The sequence below is a fragment of the Thamnophis elegans genome, chromosome 13 (assembly GCF_009769535.1).
Source record: "Thamnophis elegans isolate rThaEle1 chromosome 13, rThaEle1.pri, whole genome shotgun sequence".
NCBI lineage: Eukaryota > Metazoa > Chordata > Lepidosauria > Squamata > Colubridae > Thamnophis > Thamnophis elegans.
Window position 1 is genome coordinate 27535980 of NC_045553.1, and position 7572 is coordinate 27543551.

Below are 7572 nucleotides of genomic sequence, written 5' to 3' on the forward strand. Positions count from 1 at the left end.
AAAACCCATGTGGTTGCACCCATGTGGTGTCCACCAATAAACCATCTTTCCAATCAGCCTCCATGTTTCCAGTGTCTTTCTCCCCACTTGGAATTGAACCAGATGGATATTTCTCCCAACAAAACCTAAATCAAGGATTCTCATAAACATATCAAGCATCACCACGATGAGCTGGTGAAAAATTGCATTCATTTATTCTCATTTTTGCATCTGTGGCTTTGATTTGATTCAAGATCCGATGTGTCTGAAGGAACCGTTGAAATTGCCAGTTCAAAGGACATCTCTTCCATACATTCTTTAGCCAGCATTGGCATCTCTCAGTTGCCGTGATTTAACATTTTTTTAGACACCTTTGGCCTGGGTTGATTGAGTTGATTGAGTTTTTATCGACATGTTGCAATATATTTTGGGGAGAAACCCCTGCAGTTCGTGCGGCAAGAGTTAGTACATTCCAATGACTCTCTGCCTTATTTTTTTTATTTTGAAGAAGTTACTTGGATGTGTGATGAAACTTCTCAATACACTTTGGTCCAGTTGTCCGCTTGCTCCTGGGGAGGAAAACTATGGCAAATCTAGACAGCAGACTAAAAAGCAGAGACATCATCCTGCAAACCAAAGTGTGCCTAGTCAAGGCTATGGTTTTCTCAGTTTCAATGGATGGCTGTGAAAGTTGGACCATAAGGAAGGTTGAGTGCCAAAGAATGGAGGCCTTTGAACTATGGTGCTGGAGAAGACTCCTGCGAGTCCCTTGGACTGCAAGGTGAACCAACCGTTCAGTCCTAGAGGAGATCAACCCTGACTGCTCCTTAGAAGGCCAGATCCTGAAGAGGAAACTCAAATCCTTTGGCCACCTAATGAGAAGGAAGGACTCACTGGAGAAGAACCTAATGCTGGGAATGATTGAGGGCAAAAGAAGAAGGGGACGACAGAGAATGAGGTGGCTGGATGGAGTCACCGAAGCAGTAGGTATGAGCTTCAATGGACTCCAGAGCAATAGCAATAGCAATAGCAGTAGACTTATATACCGCTTCATAGGCCTTTCAGGCCTCTCTAAGCGGTTTACAGAGAGTCAGCATATTGCCCCCAACAATCTGGGTCCTCATTTTACCCACCTCGGAAGGATGGAAGGCTGAGTCAACCCTGAGCCGGTGAGATTTGAACCGCTGACCTGCTGATCTAGCAGTAGCCTGCAGTGCTGCATTTAACCACTGCGCCACCTTGGCTCAGAGGATAGTAGAGGACAGGAAGGCCTGGAGGAACATTGTCCATGGGGTCACGATGGGTCGGATACGACTTCACAACTAACAACAACCAGTTGCCATGGTTTTTTTTAGATTCTTTCAGTCTTGTTTGAGAGCCTGGTTCTCAGGAACATCATACTGATGTCTACATTCACCTATCACAATAAGCTACATTGAGGTTGATATACTGTAATTCTGACTTAGACCAATGGATAAACCTAGTTGGAGCTAGCAACCTATGTTTTATGGTGTGCCATGCAGTGAAGGACTAGGGGTGATATGATAGTGGTCTTACATTAGCTGAGGGGCTACCACAAAGAAGAAAAGGTCGACCTATTCTCCAAAGCAACTGAAGGCAGGACAAGAAGTAATGGGTAGAAAATCATTAAAGACAGATCCCACCTAGAAGTGAGAAGAATTTTCCGGACAGTGTGAACAACTAACCCAAGGAAAGTCTTGCCTCCAGAAGTTATGGGGTTCTATCACTAGCAAGCCATTGTCTGCAATAGTATAGGGCAAGGGTGTTCAAACTTGGGAATTCTAAGAGTTATGGACTTCAACTCCCAGAATTCCCCAGCCAGCATGGCTGGCTGAGGAATTCTGGGAGTTGAAGTCAACAAGTCTTAAAGTTCCCGAGTTTGGACACCCCTGGTATAGGGTCTCCTGTTTGACAAGGAGCTGGACTAGAAGACCTTCAAGGTCCTTTCCAATCTAATTATTCTATGTTCTATTCTGTGAGATCCTGATTATTTCAACCTACATAGCTTAGGACGATGACTGAACCTAACCAATGATTATAAAGTAGTTGGGGCATTTGGAAGTCACTTTCCCACTTGGGTAACTTATGTAAGTATATTGATAATACTGCGCACAAGCCCCAAACCAACATGATTTCAGGAGACAAGAGGGCTGGAAAAACACAAACAATATTGTCTGGCATTAGAAATCAAGTAGCTCTCCAGAAGCCCACGAGCTTCTCGCACTAATTTTCTGTTCTTTTCCAACTTTTGAGATTCTTCTCATCAGGAAGAAAAGGAACTACGCTTATGCAAAGGACCTGTTAACTAGAGAAGTCAAGGCAAGTCAATCTAGAGGATGCTGAAGGTCTTGACCGCTTGAAGGAACGACGCTTCATGCAATCACAAGATTGGCTTTCGCAATTTGTATGTTAATTTTTGGCAATCAGCGCCAGTCCAGGGAGAGGAAGAGAGTCAGAGCACTTAACCTGCGGAGGGCAAGGCGTCTCCTGCATTGAACCTCGGAGAGGGAGGCTGGCAGCAACAGGGTGGCATAAAAAAGGCTCAGCTGTTTGCTTGATAAGCTCTGAAAAGGCCACAGGAAACCAGGAAGGGGAGGGAAATGTCTGCGAATGAATAATGGACCCAGGGGTGGGATTCAGCCAGTTTGGACCAGTTTGGACGTGTTCGGGCAAACTGGATGCTAATTTTACATCTCGTTTGCTGAACCAGTAGTTGCAAAGACTAGATGGCCCCACTTACCCCACCCTGCCCCTTTCAGGAGTCTCCACGTGGCCCATTTTGGATGCCAGGTAAGTGCAGGGCATGCGCGGAGGCTCTGGGAGGGAAAAAAATGGCCTCCCGGAAGTTCTGGAAGTCTGGAAACCAGCTTGTTTCTGGCTTCCGGAGGGTCTTTGGAGCCCAGGGGAGACCATTTTCATCTTCCCAGAGGCTCGAGGAAAGCCTCTGGTACCTGAAGAGGGCAAAAATGCACCCCCCCCATATGGTGCAGGAGGCTAAGTAGGCCACGCCCACCATGGTTACGCTCACCTAGCAATTGGGCAGAGAACTGGTTGTTAAATTTTTTGAATCCCACCCCTGAATGCACCCATTATATTTAGGTCCTGATTTTTCCACAGGTGCTTCAGGGCTCAATATAGAGCAGGGGTGTCAAACCCAAGGCCCGGGGGCTAGATCCGGCCATAGGGGGCTTAATTCTGGCCTGCGGGGCAGCCGTGGAAATGGCAAAGGATCAGCCTGCGGGTACCTCTGCCAGTGAAAATGGAGGGGGCTTCAGTAGGCCGTCCAGGCCGAAAATGGGGCCTGGGGCCCCCACATGCATTTCCTCTGGGCTCCATTTATGCTGCCAGAGGGCTAGCAAAACAAACTAAAAGCAAAACAAAACAAAAGGAGAAATGTTTGCCCTTTTCGCATTTGAGCATGCAAGAAGGGGTCAGGAAAGGAAAAAGGGAAAGAGTAAAGACGAAGAAAAAGAAGGGAAGATGGGAAAAGAAGGAAAAAGAAGGAAAGAGGGGAAGGAAGAAGAAAGGAGAATGAAGAGGGAATGAGAAAGAAGAACAGGAAGGAAGGAGGGAGGAAGGGAGGGGGAAGAAGGAAGGAAGGAAGGAAGGAAGGAAAAAGGAAAGGGGAAGGAAGAAGAAAGGAGAATGAAGAGGGAAGGAGAAAGAAGAACAGGAAGGAGGGAGGGGGGGAGGAAGGAAGCAAGGAAACAAGGAAAAAGAAGGAAAGGGGAAGGAAGAAGAAAGGAGAATGAAGAGGGAATGAGAAAGAAGAACGGGAAGGAAGGAAGGAGGGCGGGAGGAAGGAAGGAAGGAAGGAAGGAAGGAAAGAAGGAAGCCACCAGAACATGGCAAGGCTCTTCTGAAGGACAAGGGTTTGGTGCTCTCCGTGATCTTGACTTCCTCACCTGGATACAATGGATCCCCCTAGCCCCACATGTGGCCCTGCTGAGCTCCTTTTTCACTGCAGAGAGTTGCAGGAGGCTGTTGCAATTGAAAATGGAGCTTGGGAGGCTGCACACAGCCCTCTGAAGCTCCATTTTTGCTGGCAGAAGCACCGTGAACCAGTCTTTTGCTGTTTCCAGGGTGGCCCCGTGTGCCAGATCTAAGCATCCTGTGGGCTGGATCCGGCTTGTGGGCCTGGAGTTTGACACCCCCAATCTAGCAGGTCAAGAGAATCCAATGATGCCATTAGTGCATGATTCAGAAAACTGGATAGAATAATCTACAGCGGGGATGTCCAACTGGCTGGACAATTCTGGGAGTCGAGGTCCACAAGTCACATGCAAAAAGCTATTGGGTTAAAATACAAACATGGTTAGAGAAAACGATACATAAACCCGTGGAGTTTAAGCCAGAGACATTTTTATTGGGTTTTCTACCAGAGAAATACAGTAAAGGAGATTCATATTTGATTGTACAAATAATAACAGCAGCTAGAATTGTGTTTGCACAAAACTGGAAAGCAGACAAAATCTCATTGGAAGGGGAGGTAATGAAGAAGATATTAGATTATGCAGAAATGAACAGGTTGACACTGAGAATAAAGGACAAGGAGGAATCAGTGTATTACAGGACATGGGGGCAATTTTATGAGTGGCTTGAAAAAAGATACAAATAGAAAGAAACAGGAAAAAAACATGAAATAAGGGGAAATAAGAAAATATCAAAATGTGAAATATACAGGTGGGAAAATGATCTGAATTGACAAATGTTAAATAACAATTATAAGAATGTATATCTAAGAGTGGATCTGAAAGGAAAAAATAAACAACTTTAAAAAAAAAAGATCCATGAGTCTTAAAGTTGCCACTGTTGGATACCCCTAACCTGCAAGGATGGCTCAGTTGAACTCCATTGCTGGGAAGTGGGCTTCGTGCGAATGCAGCCACGGCCCTTTAAGGAAGACAATGGGCCTTCTAGAACCCAGCAAACAATGCCGAGATCAGCAACTAGAAAGCTCAGAACAGCTGAAGGGATGACCCCTTACCAACTGAAGATCGAGTAAGTTTTCTCTTAAAGTGGTGATTGCTACTCAGTCTTGAATGCTCAAACGTGGGGAAGAGCTGGGTGCCACAGACCACATTCTCCCTTCCTGATTGATGCAAGGGTGGGGGATCTTTGGCCCTACGGCTACCCTCAACCAGTGGTCTATTTTCTCAGGCTTCAGCCTCTTTTCAGAGCCCCTCTGAAGGAGCACAGGTCTGGTGAGCGCTCTCCTTCCCTTCCCCATTCCCTATAGCCGTGATGGCAAACGTCCATGTGGCACGCAGAAGACCTCCCTGCAGGCACGTGAGCTGTCGCCCCAGCTCAGCTCCGCCGTGCATGGGTGCATGCTGTCAGCCAGCTGATTGGGGGGGGTGTCGCATGGTGCACATGCAGGGGTCATGCGCATATGCCCTGGGGTTGGATGCATGCGGGGGTCGCATGTACAGGGCAGGGTGCATGCACGGGTGTTGTGTGCGCAACCGCAGTATTGTGTGGGCATGTGGGCATAGGGCGTACGTGGGGGAGTGGTACACGCCTGGGGTGGGGTGCATGCAGGGAGGTCACATACGCATGTGGGGGGTTGCGAGTGCATGCGCAGGGGGCAGGGCGTGCAGGTAGCCACGCACATTGCATTATGGGTGTATGTGCTTCCGGCCCTCTGCACAAAAACATTAGCCGTCACTGCCCTACAGCTGGAAAAAAGTGGGGTTTCCTTGATGGTTTACTCACAACTAACCATGGTTTATTCAGTTAAGAGCCAGAGGCGATCCCTTTGGGGCTGGCCCCATTATTCCTCCTGCAGGTTTCCATTTCTCTCTACAACAAGCCTTGTCTTGGGAAATCCAACACTCAAGAGGGATGGGGCATTCCTCTGTGTCTGTGGGCATCCAGACAAATAGATAATGCAGATAGTCCTCGACTTGTGACTACAATTGAGCTCAAAATGTCTGTCGTTAAGTGAGGCATTTGTTAAAGGAGTTTTGCTCCATTTTACGAGCTTTCTGGCCACAGTTATTAAGTGAATCACTGGAGTTGATAAGGTAGTAGCCTGGGCGTCTCAATTTTGATCACAAGATCATAGGGTTGCTGCAATGGTTCAAGGTTCAAGGTTCATTTTATTTATACGCCACCCTATTCCCGGCGGGACTCAGGGCGGCGCACAAACCCAAAGGAGGGGAAGGGAAACACAAGAACTACAGCAAAAAGTACAGGGAATTAAAACAACCAATAGCCACACGATTCGAGAGGGGAAGGGAACTCATCGACCCCAGGCCTGCCGACACAGCCAGGTTTTAACGGCTTTTCGGAAGGCCTGGAGAGAGGTGAGGGTCCGAATCTCTGCGGGGAGCTCGTTCCAAAGGGCCGGAGCCGCCACAGAGAAGGCCCTCCCCCAGGTAGTAGCCAGATGACATTGGCTAGTAGACGAAACCCGGAGGAGGCCTAATCTGTGTGATCTAATGGATCTTTGGGAGGTAATTGGCAGCAGGCGGTCTCTCAAGTACCCAGGTCCAATACCATGAAGGGCTTTATAAGTGACGACTAGCACCTTGAAGCGTATCCGGAGACCAATCGGTAACCGGATGCAGCTCTCAATGGTCGTGACCTTGAGACATGATCATAAGTATGAACCAGTTGCCAAGCAATCTAAATTTTAATCACACGATCATGGGAATGTTGCAAAGTTCGCAGCCGTGAAAAACGGTCACGTCACATTTTTCAGTGCCGTCGTGACTTTGAATGGTCACTAAACAAACTTGTAAGTCGGGGACTACCTGTACCGCTAGCTAGCCCAACATGCTAAAACTTGCCATTTATCAACAATTCCTAGGAACCTTCCCTCACCTCTGCCTTAAAAAAACTCCTCAAAGAGCTTCTCACCTCCAACATATGGAAGTTAAAATAGGAGTAATAGATCTATTCTTATGCAGACAGTCCTCAACTTACAAACCATTCGTTTAGCGACCGTTCAAAGCGACAAGGGCCCTAAAAAGTAGTGACTGGTAATTTATCACACTTATGACCAAATCAGCCTCCCCATGGTCACGTAATCAAAATTTGGATGCTTGGCAATTGGCAGGTATTCATACCAATTGTGTCATTCCCAGTTTGTAGAGATGCACAGCCCTGGGGGCGCAGTGGTTAGAATGCAGTACTGCAGGCTACTTCTGCTGACTGCTGTTCAGCAGTTCGAATCTCACAGGATCAAGCTCGACTCAGCCTTCCATCCTTCCGAGGTGGGTAAAACAAGGACCCCGATTGTTGGGGGCAAGAGGCTGACTCTGTAAGCCACTTAGAGAGGGCTGTGACAAAGCACCATGAAGTGGTATACAAGTCTAAGTGCTATTGCAAAAAGAGTGCTATTGCCATTGATAGATAGATGGATGAAAGATAGATGAGCTGTGGTGGCAGTGGTTAGTGTGCAGTACTGCAGGCTACCTCTGCTGCCTGCCGGCTGCCTTCAGTTTGACAGTTCAAATCTCACTAGGCTCAAGGTTGACTCAGTCTTCCGTCCTTCCGAGGTGGGTAAAACAAGGACCCCAATTGTTGGGGGCAAGAGGCTGACTTAGATAGGGCTGTAAAGCACCG